Source organism: Archocentrus centrarchus, chromosome 19 (genome assembly GCF_007364275.1).
Source record: "Archocentrus centrarchus isolate MPI-CPG fArcCen1 chromosome 19, fArcCen1, whole genome shotgun sequence".
Taxonomy (NCBI): domain Eukaryota; kingdom Metazoa; phylum Chordata; class Actinopteri; order Cichliformes; family Cichlidae; genus Archocentrus; species Archocentrus centrarchus.
Genome location: NC_044364.1, coordinates 27897805 through 27913432, shown reverse-complemented (window position 1 = coordinate 27913432; position 15628 = coordinate 27897805). Strand labels below are relative to the sequence as shown.

Genomic DNA, 15628 nt, shown 5'->3' with positions numbered 1-15628 from the left:
ACGCTGCAGTATCTAAAAGACAGCAGGACCCCCAGAGGTTTGTGTGAAGAATGGTGCAGAGCAGAGTGATAATCTCTTGTCGTGCTCACCAACACAGCATGCTTATCAGCGGTGGAGCATCGTGGGCCTCTGAATGCAGCACGCAAACCAGCTACGACATCACACTGGAGGGTTAGCCTCATTCTTCTCTGCTAATGAGGTCTGAATTGCCAGTTTCCATTATAACCATTACTCTGTGCCCAAAATATTACAGTGGGATGCCCTGCTATTAAATTACAGCCGAACCAATGAGTCTGTTAATTGAAAGAAATAATTTGACCATATTTTGATAGACTCATCATGACAAAAATGTCAAAATTGTAATACCAGCTGCCCTTCTGTGTTACACAGCAAGAACCGTAATAAACCACAGGAACATGATAGGTTGTATAAACTGGTAAAATGAATTAGACTGGTTCGTCTGATATTATTTGATCAGTTTAAAAATAATAATCATATTATTCAGCAATGAAAATTTCCATCTCTGATACTGAGTTTTACACTTTTCTGGCAATTTCAGATTTGATACTAACTTCATATTAATTTTTCTATTTGGTCCATAACCTACTCCTGTACTTCTGTTAGCCAGTGTTGCTAATATTAGGATTAGCTTTGCCATTTCTCACTAATGGGCTGGGCAGTAAACTTGATGTGCACACAGGCTAACAGAGGAAGACACCATCCTTTTATTGATAGTTCTGTGTATCAAAATGTGGGGGAAATTTTGGATCATGTTGAGTCACTAAAGGGGTGGGGAGGTCTGTGGTTTCTCTGTCCCTAACCATACTGAGAACAAAACTACACTCATATGAGGGCTTAGGCGCCTACGGCCTTTGGGAGCGACAACAAATGCAAGAACAACTGGTTTGCTTTTATTAAAAATGAACTTGAGTAAATGAAACTCCAAATAACAAAAGAGTGTTTTAAAAAAAAACAGGAAATAAAACCCTGCAAAGGTAACCAAAAATGCACAGATACCTCTTGCTAAAAGTAGATCGCACTTATTTTGCATGGACAGGTTTTTAGCTTACCCACAAAATCACACCCTCAAAGGCCCATTCACACATCTGATTAATTTGAAGTCACAGAAATAACTATATCTCTGTATTTGGGTGCAGTAATTTTATTACTCAGATTCCTAAACTAAGTTGTTTGATGTTTTGCAGCAAGAAAGCGCAGCTCATGACTGATGAGCTGAAATTGGGTTATTTTGCAGTAAATCCCTGGTTTGCTGCATGTTATTCCAAACTACCAACAAACTTTTACATTTTTAAATATTATACGGTGCTGGCAAGCTCTCCTATAGCCCTGCAGCCCATCCATACATGCAGTTCATCATCAGTTCTTGCTCTCTTGCATGCTTGGACTCATTAATTAGTATGCATAATCATGTATAGGCACACTCATTCAAAAATGCTTGCTGTTTGGTTAGTCATCTGAGCACTCTCTTCATGCATAAAGAGGGCAATTTCTTTGCTTGAATGAAAATAAACTGAATCAAACATCCCTATACAAGTGCTCATGATAAGGACGCATTTATTGATACAATGCATCAAAATAAAATCCAAAACTTCCATGAAATCAATTCGTCCATGAAACATGTGATGTTTAGAAGACATTTTGTGGTTGGCTGCATTTGTCCCAACAGAATAGATCCCATGAAACAAGTCTATAGCACATGAGCACTATGATCTAATTAGTGGAAAGCAAAAAATTTATGGGTCATCCCACAGATGCTGGCCACCTGAAGTCAAAGAGAAAGTAAAGAAAAGTGAATAAGAGGCATGTCCTACTGTAATCTACAAAAACCCATACTGGTGCTAATCTTTGTCAGAGTGCAGTTATTACCTTCCAAGGTCAGCTCTGGTTGATAATCCAGTAAAATCTATAACAGATATGCCCGTGACATTCAGTAAAGTCAGATCTGAACCTCATTCAATACCTGGAATTTAGGTCCAAACTCACTCTAGGAGGCTAAAAAGGGGAAAATGGAAGGAAAACTTAGACTCACCCCATTCACCGTACTAGGTTCAGAATAGCTTTTAACATATTGGCCTACCCAGCATGCCCTCTGCCTCTCTAGACAGCTCTGACATCATTATACAGCAGATACAGACCAGGACATCAGCTGCACAGTCGAGGTTATATAAGTGAACTCTCTACGTTTCTTAGCATTCAGCTCTGCTGCCCCACCATGGGGAAAAGGGAGGGGATGGGAGTAGATGGTGTGTGTGTGTGAGAGAGAGAGGGGTGGGGGTGTAAGGAAAAGGAAAAAGAGCAAGGAGGCCAGGAAGAAAGATGGAAAGAAAGGGTGTCTCAAAAAGAGAGGCCCGCTGGGGTGCTTGCTGCTGGGAGAGACTGAAGAAGGTCACCCTTGGCCCCCTTAAGGAGCCCCAGAGAAGAGAAGAGAAGAGAAGAGAAGAGAAGAGAAGAGAAGAGAAGAGAAGAGAAGAGAAGAGAAGAGAAGAGAAGAGAAGAGAAGAGAAGAGAAGAGAAGAGAAGAGAAGAGAAGAGAAGAGAAGAGAAGAGAAGCGAAGCGAGCATCCACCATCCTTGTGATCTTTCATGCAGCCCTGTTACATCACACACTCAGTCAATGAGCAAAGCCAGTATTTCTTATTTGCTTCTCTTCTTTGCATTGAAAATTTTACATTAATGAAAGTGTGAGTGTATAAGAAAACATCACTTAAATGATGAGTACACATATTAGTTTCTCGGTGGCTTCAGGTGTTTCACTCCACACTTTCAGTCCATTTAGAGTCACAGCCTCTGAGAACACAGCTACACTCCAATGGTGGATTTGTCCAAGGCTAATAATCAACCCGGGGACACAGCACTGCGATTTACACTGATAGCTAATGATTAATGAATAGCGGGCATCTGGGGCCGTATCGCCTCTCTAACGCTTTTAGACTGTTTTTGTATTTAAAAAATGTGGTTAATACATCTTTGTGTTTGAGGTCCTTTCGATGTGCAAATTGTTCTCCATCACTGAACTGCTTCCAAATGTAAAAACTCAACATAAGATTTGCAGCTGGGTAGTATGTTTAAAATCCGTATACTCTGCTATTTGATATATGCTTCACTGAGCCAGAGGAAGTGCTTCTGTTGCCAGCTTGATGGATTCAACTGCGAGAGCGAGCAGCTTTTAGACTGTCACCTTCTATCAGCACAGAGCAAGAATCCAGACCCAGAAAAGGCGTTAAGCAGAGTGGCTACATTAAGTGATTGCGTTATTATAGCGCTATAATGCGGTGATGACGGTTTTCGCACGCAAACAGCTGCAAGTGCACAAAGGGAACAATCAAGAGTTGCACTTCCTAACCAACTGTAATTGTGCACTGTGGTCACTTTCGCTGGGATTCTCGGATGCCCTGTGGGGATGATGAAGGTGCCAGTTCTGCTTGTCGTCAGTCACGGCTGCTGCATATTAGGAAGCATTATTAAGGTGTTTCTTGGCATCATTAAGCAATTCAGTTGGCAACACTTAGCATTTTGTTTGGCATTCGTGTCAAGGCTGTTTTTAACCACTCTGCTGTATTGAACTGAACTCTATTTCACTGACATGTTTATCTAAGATAAACTGCTTTATACACGGCATAACTCAGCATTTAACAGCTGTATTTGCTTTAGTGCAGCGATTAACTGGAAGAATGCTTTGATATGGGCGATATTAAGCGAGCAGATCCGACAGTGACCATCAAGAGTTGTACGGGGCATTAAATGGGCATTAACGGAAATAGAAAAAGTCCTAAATGCAAGTCTGTGGGCATCATGGGTACTATTATGTAATCAACTACATGTACACAGATGCGCACACAAGCAACTGCAAACTTGTCTCACAGTTTTGGTCTTTGGGACTGTTTCTGATACAAGTTTATTTCCAATGCTTTATAAAAGCTCACGGCTCCAACACCTGATCAGGGAACAGGGTGACGCCAACCCCGCCAGTGGCATCTGATTGGCCCTTCACCAGCGGATGAGAGAATGGATAAGACCAGTGGTGGAATGTAATTCAGAATATTTATTAACATGTACTCCACTGACGTACAGTTTTAATGTACTTTGCAGTCCATAACATTTTTTAGCTTAAGTTACTTATTATTTTTGCAGATCTATTAATAAAGAAGTACATAAGTAAGTAAAATCATGTCTTGCTGCAACATTACAGCCATGCACACATTAATGAATCAATTAGTGTAATCTGTATAATGAGTATTTTCACTTTAGGCACTTTGTGTTTTGATGACAAACTTTAGCACTCTTACTAAAATGTTGTAACTTTTACTTAAAGGGTCTAAATCCTACTTCCACCGCTTTGCAAGACACATATCCGAAACAAAATGATATTTAAACTCTTGTGCAACACCATGTTTCATATAATATTGTCTGCATTGGTGCACAGGCTGCACGTGAGCATGAAAATACAATAAGCACAGTGTTTACTACACTGTGTTTATTTCTGATCAAATATTCTGACTTCCTGTGGGCCTCCCCTTTACCACCCCACTGAAAAAAAACAAAAGTGGAAACGCCCCTGACTTAAATTTCATTTATTACAGCTTTAAGTCACAGTATTTAATGCTGATCCAGGGCACCATATAATACTAGATTACGCACTGCATTGCTGGACCAGGACGGTGACTTCTGCAACACCTGAGGGAGGAAAAAGTTGGAAACCAAATGAGGGTCGGGTAACCGACACTTGAGGTTCCCTGTAGAAGGACTGGAGGTGTAGCCTGTCATAACTGCTGATCAGTTAGGCTATCTGCCTGTATGTGTGCACATGTGCATGCGTGATTGGGCCATGCGCGCGTCAGAGTGCAGCAGGCGTAAATCCCAAACTGCAAACAGTAAGATTCACCAAAAAAGGTTCAGTTACTACCCTCCTGATCTTATTCAGCATACTGACAACTACTCACCGGAGTGATATGATGGTTGTGGATGGGGGCAGGGATACACAGCGCCTGCCGGACAGCACTCCAGCGGCGTTACCCTTCGCTGCTGATCCGATCTGTCAAACCAGCCCGGGCTACAGAGACTAGCGCCGCCAAACAACTGCCTGCCCACCACGCTGTGAGCGTCGGACGTGTTTCGGCACGATCACGACACTCACATTCAGGTACTCCCCACGCAGTTTGGACACACCTTCCCCGATGGATAATAGGCAGAAATAAAGCGGGAGAAAGTCCTCTGGTTTCACGCACAAGTGTGGCAGCAACAGCAGCAAAAGCTCTGGATGGCTCCCCGTCCCCTCACTCCGAGCCCATTCCTCCGCCGAGCCGCTGCGCCTCGTACCGTCCAATTATCTCCCTGCTCGCACGACAGCCCCAGTCCTCCTTCCCGCAAAGCTTCAGCTTGGAACCGAGCTGTTTGTTTCCCCTTTTTGTTGCGTTTGGATGGGCTGCAACGACAGTGGGGGAAAAGAAGTGAAAAAGAAATACTACACGGTCGCTCCTCCCTCTGCTTATGTACAGTACAGTAAGGGGAGCGCTGCGCTCGGCGCTGTAAGCACTTATTAAAACTATCTACTGCTCTCTACAGGAACTCCACTGTAAAGCATGCACTGCGCACACAAACACATGTCGGGACGCTCGCGTCGTGTGAAATGCAGCGCAATGCTCTCATCTGACTCGCCTCACTTGTCCTTATTTATTGACTTCATCATCATCCCTGAAGCCCCCCTCCTTCCGCTTCCTCCTCATCATCCCCCCTCTCCTTGGGAATCTGGGATTAGTTCACCTCAGTGAAGATACAGATGTCATGAACGGACGCAACAGAGGCAGGAAATACTGTAATAAGAAACGATGTTAGGGCTGAGGAAAATGTCTAATAATTAGTGACAGTAAGAAAAAAGAGGCATTTTATTAAAATGACTCTATAGATAGCTATATTTTGACTGGAGTCAATTTGGTCATGGATTTTTGTGCTTAATATGATAACTTATTAGGCCTATAGATTATTCAATAAAATTGAGCACTTTATTGAATAAAAAGTATTACATTATTCCTTCAACAATCATCCAAAAATATCTGGGGGTTTGAGGGTGTTAGTTGGACAACACAATAAAGTAGGAAGGCTCATTTTAGGATGATTGATCATTTTGGTGATTATTTCTAATTATTTCAGCTATAAAATGTCAGGATGACCTCTTAAAATCGTTAGTTTTGCCATACCAACAGTCCAAAGCCCCCCCCCCCCCCCCCAAAAAAAGAAATGACACAATCAGGCTAAAAGAGAAAATATTTTAAATCAATTCCTTAAATGTTTGCGGAGAGCAAGATCCTTATTCCTGGACGTGGATCATTGATGACTTTGCTCTGACGTGACCGGTGAAACCATCTTAAAAAGCTACTGTGCTTCTTAGAGAGGCAGAGTTTCACAAAAGTAAAGGTGGACAGGTTCACCAATCTGCAAAAAAAACTGTCTACAAATTGTGGAACAATTTCAAAATGGGTGGCAGTGGTCACAGTGAGCAGGTGCTTACTTTGCAACCGGAGGGTTGCAGGTTTGAGTCCCCGTCTGACAGCATGCTGTCATTGTGTCCCTGGGCAAGACACTTTACCTTAGTGTGAATGTGTTTGGTGGTGGTGGTCGGAGGGGCCGTAGGTGCAAATTGGCAGCCACACCTCTGTCAGACTGCCCCAGGGCAGCTGTGGTTACATCAGTAGCTTACCACCACCAGATATGACTGAGGTGTGAATGAGTGCATGAAATTGTAAAGCGTCTTTGGGTGTCTAGAAAAGCGCTATATAAGACTAATGCATTATTATTATTAAAATAATGTTCCTTGATGTTAAATTGCAAAGACTTTGAATATCTCACCATCTACAGTCCATAATATTATCAGAAGAATCTGGAGAAATTTCTGTGCACACAAGGGGCAAGGCTGAAAATCAGTACTGAATGCCAGTGATCTTCAGGCAGCACTGCATCAAAAACAGGCCTGATTCTGTCATGGAAATCACTGCATGGGCTCAGGAACACTTCCAGGAATCCCTGTCCGTGAGCACAGTTCACCGTGCCATCCACAAAAGCAGGTTAAATCTCCACCGTGCAAAGAAGGAGCCATATGTGAATATAATCCGGAAACATTGCTGTCTTCTCCGAGCCAAAGCTCATTTAAAATGGACTTGAGCAAAGTGGAAAACTGACAAATCAAAATTTGAAAATTTTTATGGAAAACATGGATGCTGTGTCCTCTGGACTAAAGAGGACAGGGACTATCCAACTTATTATCAGCACTCAGTTCAAAAGCATCCATCTCTGATGGTGTGGGGGTGCATTAGTGCCTGTGGAATTGGCAGCTGACCCATCTGGAAAGGCACCATCAGTGCTGAAAGATGTATACAGGTGTATATTTCACCAACACAGTGCTAAAATGCATGCAGTCATCTCAGCTTTGGCTGTGAGCACAGAAGTCCCACCCACCTGATGTTCAAATGCTTTGTTTGCAGGGGGCAGACAAGCACAGATAGCCGTTTGAAAGGAGAGGAGCTAAAACAGAGTGGTCCAGAGGATAAACTGGAGGGCTGCACCAAGACTCGGTATGATGATACTACAGCTTATTTTGATTTATGAGTCATGCAGTGTATTTAATAATCCATAAAAATAGATGATGAACAGCTTGAGATAATTCCAAAATCTTGTCAATATTTAGAAATAGAAATTGCTGGGTTTTAATGAATTCTCTGCAATTTGCATGTATTTCGAAGGAATCCAGACTGGACCCTGTTCTGGTCTGCGAGCCACATGTTTGATACCCCCTGGATTAATCATCATATTTTAGCAAACGTCTTTTCTTTTCACCAACTTTAACAGCACACAGTAACAACAGCAACTGTGGATGCAGACACAGACGAAGGATCGAAGTAGATAATATTCTTTCTCATTATCAAATGTGATATTACATTTAAACAGGAGCGATAATAGACTCCACTTATTTTGATCAAAATAACAGCTGGAAAAACATCATCTTCTTTCTCTCAGCAAAATTAACACAATTGCTTCAAATAAGCCAACACGCTGAGACCCTGACAACATCGAGGATGCTGCCATCAAATGGCAAAGTGCAAAAGCTTTTCTTCTTTTCAATATATAAATAATAATATCATATCTTTTTTTAGAATAAAGTCCAATTTAAAAAGAGAAAAAAAAGAGCCCACGGTGGAGGCAGATCTTATGAAGTGAAGCTCAATGGGATTCAAGAGCTTTCTCCTTCCTCTCTCCAGTCTTGAAAGGCATCCTGTGTTCAGTGAATGTGTATCCCCTGAAAGCCGTACGGATATTTCTGCCCAGCTTATCTTGCTCACAAACATGCAGGAAATCACCAGTTTCGAGAGCGGCACACTGTCTTCTCAGTGAACGCCCAGAATGTGTGGCATTTACATTTGATGGCTTTGCAGAAGTAGAAGTCTGTAAAGAATAAAGGTCTATTTCAAGCGCAAATGCCAGTGCGGCGCACACATGAAAGATTCCTGTTTGTCTGCACTCCCACACCGGGCTTCAAAATCTGAGTCTTGATACGAGAGTTTCTGTTTGACTACGTGCTGCCGTCGTTTGCTGCTTTATTTCATTTCTGCTTCCATTTTCAGGAAGAGTCTGTTCTGTAGCACAACAGCCAGATAACCGCTGGCTGCTCACAGAAAGACACCACTTAATAATAATGATGCGTTCCCTTCTGTTCCACTTTAAAGGGGGCGTTGAACATTTACGTGATTTGCATCTGGAGTTTTGAAGTTCAGATGTCATCAGTTTCAGCTGCTGCTGTGATGACTCTGACGGTTGCCAATTACTGAGGGACACCGTGCACGTGCCAGATCCATCCAGCTGTTGCAGGAATGGTTCACTCTGGATCAAAAATCAACGTGCAACTGGAGGATCAGCATATTGGAGAAATGCATCAACTGTGAACTTCAGAAGTTTTTAAATTTTTCTCTTTTTATTGTGTTTTTGCCAATCCAACCAGTATTTGTTCCAGAATTTCAGTCCAGACCAAAGCAGTAAAACCACCAACTGACGCTCTCACTAATTCACTGTTGGGTTTATTGATGAGCAACTACTGCAGAGTTACACCGAGATAAATTTCAATATTAAAAACTTTAGCCTCCATATGTCCAATCAAGCGCTTTAATTATACCACTGCTCCACCTAAACCCAACCTTTGCAAATGTCAGTCTTCTTTCTGTGCTGGCATAAGACTCCTACACAATCCTCCAGGTGCGCATCACTTTTATGCAGAGATTTGGCTGTAAAGCAGCGGAGGGGAAGACGCCATGAGGACATCTGGCCTGGAGGATGGATGGATGAATACGTGAATGAGGGCAAAGATGGACAGATGGATGGATAATAGCCCGTCTATATGAATGTATTTCAGCAATAGACTGCAGAGAAATGTGGCGAGAGCATCTGGGACATTCAAGACTTGGATTTGGGTTTACCATTTATCAGCATTACCGAAGCCACAAAACCAAAGATTTGCCAAATGGGAACATTGGCGCAGTCAAATATGTCTACACAGAGCCACAGGATATTTTAACTTTTTTTTTTTAGCTAGAAATTGATGGCAAGATTAAGACGTATTCAAACAGCTACTGTGGTTAGAAAGACAAATATCTTGCAATGCTTCTCTTGGGTTTTGTGTATTTTGTCATTGTGATTTTTTAAACAGCGTGTTAGTGCTGTATGCAGCATACACATATGCACATATGTGGAAAATTGTGTGTTTTTCCCCTAAGCCCCTAAGCTTCTTTCCCTCTCAGTGAAAACCAAAAGAAACAGAGCACTTTTATTTAGAAAGTAAAAGGTTTTTATATTACTCAGTGATTTCTCAGACAGGAGTGGGTATAATGACTGAATGGCAGAGAGTATTACTGCAATATATTCTAGTTTAGGTTGTTTGCTGATTGTTGAACAGAATAATTTGATGCAGAAAAGCTACACATTGGTGATTAACAATTCACCAGGATTCACGGGAGAAATTAAGTGTCTAACAAATTTCTAATTGGAAACCTCCAGGCCACACGCTGTCCCCTCCCCCACCATTGTACAAATGAAACCTGTGCCCGTGCATATGTATATACATCTTTGGCTTTGTGTGAAACACGGGATAGTATTGACAAGTGTTGCATAAATAAACATTTGCTTTATTGCTGCTGTTGTTATTGTGACGGGTTATATATGAATATGAAATTTGAAAATAAAATGAGGCAAAAACACCAAACACATTTAAGTTCACTTCTTAATGTTCTCAAAGCAGCCTTGGCTCATTTCCATACGATGAGGGCAAAAATGGCACTTACAGCTTTAATCCTGAACCCACTGTTTGAATCGTCTCTCAGCACTCGACACTATAACGCTGAGGAGATTTTCTAGATTCAAAAAAAGCAATAAAAACACACTCTGTATAGGTCACAGACTGAATTAATCCCCCTAATAGCAGTCAGATCCCCCTGCCTGCTGCTAGATTAATTTTTGCATATTTTTATTAGTACAACGTGTAGCAGAATTCCCATGTGTTTTTGTCATTTAAAAAGCTTGTTATAAAAATGCTTATCAGTCATTTGAGTCTGTGTACATGAAATGATTTGAGCCCAGCTGCTAATGGCTCTGCTATTAAAATGAGAAAAACAATGTAAATATCAATCTGATGTCAAATGTCATAACCAGCTCTATAAATGATTGTTTCAGTTATTAAATATTCTAACCGTGGTGCGCTCCTCTTTGCTAATCTTTGTGTTTGAACATCAGAAAGTCGGTGCATTAAATGCAATTTCCGCATGAGGAATTCATCTCAAAATACAATAAATATATTCATACCAGCGAGACCACTGAAATCCAATGAATGGTAGCAGCATCTCGAATCCCTTATTCAGACCACAATATTTCACACTTGAGAGGACAAAGGCTTAAAAACAAGAGGTTTAGAGCGAGCATTAGTCATGCCTGTGCCCTCAATTTAACCTCATTTCCTTCTTTCCCTCTGCACTTGTATTTTTGACCCTTTCGCTGACTGTGTGCTTCGTTGTTGGTATAACAACAAAACCCCACTTTAATGGAAAGCTGCACCTGTGACATTTGCAAATTGATCCTCTGCAGCTACAAATGAGCAGTCAAATCCTTTTTGAATATGAATGCAGAACCCTAGCAGCATCCTCCATTTCTGACAAAATCTTTAAACAAGCTTTGTGTGTTCAGGTAGAGAAGCAACACTTTCCAATTAAAGTATACATTTTTCAGCATGAATTCTCTCTTTGTCCAGTGAGAGTTAATCTAACAAATGGCTGTCAGAGCCTGATACCAGAGAAGCGCTGCTCTGAATAATGGATCACTCCGTCTCCAGCTTGTACTCTGCCTTAATTGCACAAGTGCCTAATCTGGGCTGTAAAGATAGAGATCTCTGTTGACTAAAGTTAACGTGTTGTTCTTTGCTTAATACAGGCCCTGCTGTGCTCAAGGTGATGTGGCGGTGCAATGCCATCAAGGTTTTTAAAGGTTTCATTTCATGTTTTGGTGAAACACTGTAACAGGGTCCACTGTTTACACTCGGTTCATGTGACAGTAATGTACTGTATGTGAAGGGTTTTGTTGTTGTTGTTGTTTTTGTTTTAGGGTGTGTATTATTCATGTCATTTCAAAATAATTCACAAACATTTATATTAATTTTGGTAGATTACGTGAAATCAAACAAACATAGTCTCTATATAAACTACTTATTCTTTTCTTGATGAAACAAAAGTAAATACATTTGTAAGTAAAGTTCATTTTTAAGCAATTTTTGAATTTTTCTAGTATTATTTGTGCATGTGACCAACTTTAATAGTTTCAGATGTCTTTTTCTAAGGCCAGTGGTTGCCAGGTGGTCCCCAACTGGTCTCTATGTCACACAGGCTTAGAGACCAGTTGGGGACCACCTGGCAACTACTGGCCAGTAGGGAAAAATGTGTATTCCCCAAAATGTTTGAAGGTTTTTTGCAGGAGGTTGCTGGCAGCAAGTAGCTGAAATTGGTTGCAAAGAATATGGTGCTGCACCAAAAAAAAAAAGTGATTGTTTTGATCATTAAGTCACTTGTAGTTTGTGTGGAAGATGTCAGCTTGCCTGCAAACACTCACCAACTACTCTCTAAGAGGTAGTGACATGATGAAAAGTGCAACGCAAACTGGAAACAGAGACTATTCACCTTCAAAGTAAAAGGTCTGCCTTTTGAACAGTGTTGGCTTCAGTGGTCAGGAACGAGTTTCACTCGTGAATGTTCTCTGTTTGTGTTGCATTTTTACAAGTTTCACTACCGCTCAGTGGTTAGCTAGCCAGAGTTTGCAGAAATCACAAGGATATGGTGGAGGACCCTCTTTGCAATAGCAACAGCCAGGAGCCTTCAGCAACCATTCCCAAACCAGCCAGGGAATACACATTTTTCCTTAGTGACCAGAGGTTGCCACAGGGTGACAAATAGTCTCTAGATGTGTGTGACCGAGGCGTAACTGAAACCTGCCTCCTTTTTCCTTGAAGAACCTTTCCATTATGCGTTACAGTAACAAGTAATCTAAATAATATCTTTTCAAATGAAATATCACATTTTAAACTTTTGAACTTAACTAATAAAAAAACCTGATATACACCAGCTGTCTTTGATGCCTTCTCTCAGATGTAGTTTTGTCCAGTTCTTCACACAGTTTTAAATCCCACCAGGAGAGTTTCAAAAGTGGAACATTTAACCTGCACTGGTGCTTTTATTTTGGAAAATGACCACATTCTTCCATGTCCTTCTCATCTGCTCCACGCAGCTTGGTGGGTATTTCATCAAAAACAGATCCAACACTATTTTAAGCAATACAAAGTGATTTTGAATTGCTTCACGCTGTACCGCATCTGTTGGAATTGCAGTTATTGTCTTGAGTGGGAGTAATCATCTCTGCCAGTCTCTTCAGAGTCTGAACGTGACACAGGGTTTATTCCCAGGGTCACTCTGAAAGCATCTATCTGTGGTTTATGAGGCACTGTATGCTATTTTTAAACCCTTGTCCCCCCCCCGTCCAGCATTTTGATTGACTCATTTTTACAGAAGTCAACACATCTCTCAAAGGAAACATGTTACTTGAAATAATGTGTGCTGATCTATGGATGCATCCTTACTGACTTCTGCTTCCATTTATCCTAATAAGAAAGTTGTGAAAATTGCATGAATATAAAACTCTATAATTTTGCCCTTCACATGATCCATACCTTTAACCTGAAAAGTTTGTGCTTATCTTTCAAGGCAGATCAAAATTTCAGAAAACCTCATGTCCCACATTGTCCCTCACAAATAGTCTCATTCCACCACATTTACTTTGCTGGGATCTGGTCACCCTAAGGCCAATATTATACTCGCTTGCAGATGCAGACAAGGACAGCTGCAGACCTCACGGTCGAGCAGTCATTCCTATTATCCTTTTTTTCTAGTCCACTTGGAGTCCGCTTGACAAATGCAAAGTTGCTGCATTGTAGTAAGTATTGCTAAAACTGGAGCGCATCCATTTGCGTCCAGACTTTGATTACTAAATGTCAGCAATCCACTGCACCCATAGTGTCACTGCATCGCTAATTTAACACGGAGGTAAATAAAACACAACCTGTATTACTTCCTGTGCAAAAACAAACAAACATAGAGACAGAACAGGCATACTGTTATAATTAAATGTCTACAATATTTTTCAATATAAACCCAAACTTTGGAAAAATTGAAACTTTAATTCAATTCATTTGACCTCATGTACACGCATATTTTAATACATTTTGTTGGTTTACCATTTTAAATAACTCTTCATTTGTGTGCTCTGAATAATATCTCATGCAGTGATGTCAATTTACCATTTGCAGTCCATTATTTCTCATTGTTAGTCTTATTTATACGTCTTCAGATCCTGCTAATTCATATTTTTCTCTCACTGTTGGGCAAAAGTCTGCAGACTTACTGTGAAACAGTGGAGGAGGAGGAGGAGGAGGAGGAGGAGAAGGAGGAGCAGGTTACTGCTGATGTTTTTTCATCCAGTGTATGTGTCAGTTTCAAATACTGCATGCAGCAATGGCAGAAGAAGGAGCAGGCACAGTGAGCTGACAGGCTTTACGGCTTTAACTCTGCAGCAAGATTACCAACTCCTATTGCTGCCTTGTGTGATAAAACTACCTGAGGTGTTTACAGAATGAACTGCTGATATGTGTTATGCACCGCATCCAGTTAATCACAGGACTGATAGCCATTCACATTCACACCTGTGGGTAATTTTGAGTGGAAGAACCAGAGGAAAACCATGCAAACAAGGGGAGAACGTGGAAGGGGCGGATCTGAGCCCAGAGCCTTGTTGCTGTGAGGTGATGGTGTTAACTGCAACACTGTCACTGTGTTAGAGCCACAACCAGGGAAAACAAAGGCTCAACTTATCTCAGTGACCACAACACATCATGCCTCAGTCACACAGGCCTCACGTCACTGACAGGTCGCAAGGCTTGTGGTTTTAACAGCTGTTTTCACAGCAGCTACCGGCAACTGTTTACAACGGACTACAGTATCCACATTTTTCCCTTGTGCCTGATTGCCAGATGATGAACTTCTGGTTATCTAGGCCTGTATTACCGAGGCCTAAAGAGGTGGGTTTCAGTTTACCAGCGTGTCCTTCTTTGTAAACAGAAAATAAACTAAAGGTGTGGAGGCTGGCAAGGCAAAAAATGCAAAAAGAAAGAAGAAAACGAGGATCTAAGGATGCTGCAGCGAGCCAGACCCTGCCCCCAGCATCCTTTAAATAGAGGCAAAGCAGTCATCAATTACTCCATCTGAGAAAGAGAGGGGAGATGAGCGAGGGCGGAGAGAGGAGAGAGGAAAGAAAAAAGAAGGAAAGAGAAAGCAAAGACAAGGCCGGGGCAGATAACACACAGTCAACAGCTTAAAAAAAAAGTCACATAAACTGAAGCGCTAACATTTTTATAGCTGCCTGCAAAGAATATTTCTGCGTCGCTCTCCTCAGTGAAAGCAGTCATCATAGTTTCAAGGATCCTTCCTGTTGCATTCAAACCAGCATGAAGGACAGTAATGTTTTCCTTTCTCCTTTCACAAAAGTAATTAGTTAAGTTCATCGTCTTCCCTCTGGTTATCCTTGTTGTCTGTGTCATTTGGTACTGTGTAGCTATGAAATAAACACAGGAAATTGATTTGGCTGTGCTGTACTACTGTTTGTCTTTACTACAGCTTTTACTACCCCCTTGAGATTTCTTCACAAAAGGCGACTCTTCCAGACAAAAGCAAGAGTCCAGATGAGCAGCAGGTCAAGGATGCTAAATGATTCAACCCTGATCAATTCTCTGGATCCACCCAGAGCCTCCAGGCAGTATTTCCTCACTCTGTGCAATAATCTCTAAATATACTTTATTTCTTTTTCTCTACTATGCTTTCATATTCATTTATGTGGCAATTCCTAATAGGGTGTAAATTTAAACACATGAATAAAAAAAAAAGATAAGGCAGCATTTAAACCGCCCATTTCCAGCAGCGCTTACAGCCCAAATGCTCTCATAATGTTCCTCTAAATGCTCCATTAGTAATAAAAAAAAGCAAAA

The 15628-nt window shown here is 41.2% G+C and overlaps 1 protein-coding gene across 1 annotated transcript in view; it reads right to left on the bottom strand.

Annotated features, from left to right (window-relative positions):
* Nucleotides 1-5451, bottom strand: part of LOC115797838 (thyroid hormone receptor alpha-B) — a 162818-nt gene extending 157367 nt beyond the window's left edge. The window contains exon 1 of the mRNA XM_030754360.1: nt 4962-5451. The gene's annotated coding sequence lies outside the window, so the exon portion shown is untranslated. The remainder of the gene's footprint in view (nt 1-4961) is intronic.
* Nucleotides 5452-15628: the final 10177 nt, after the last annotated feature.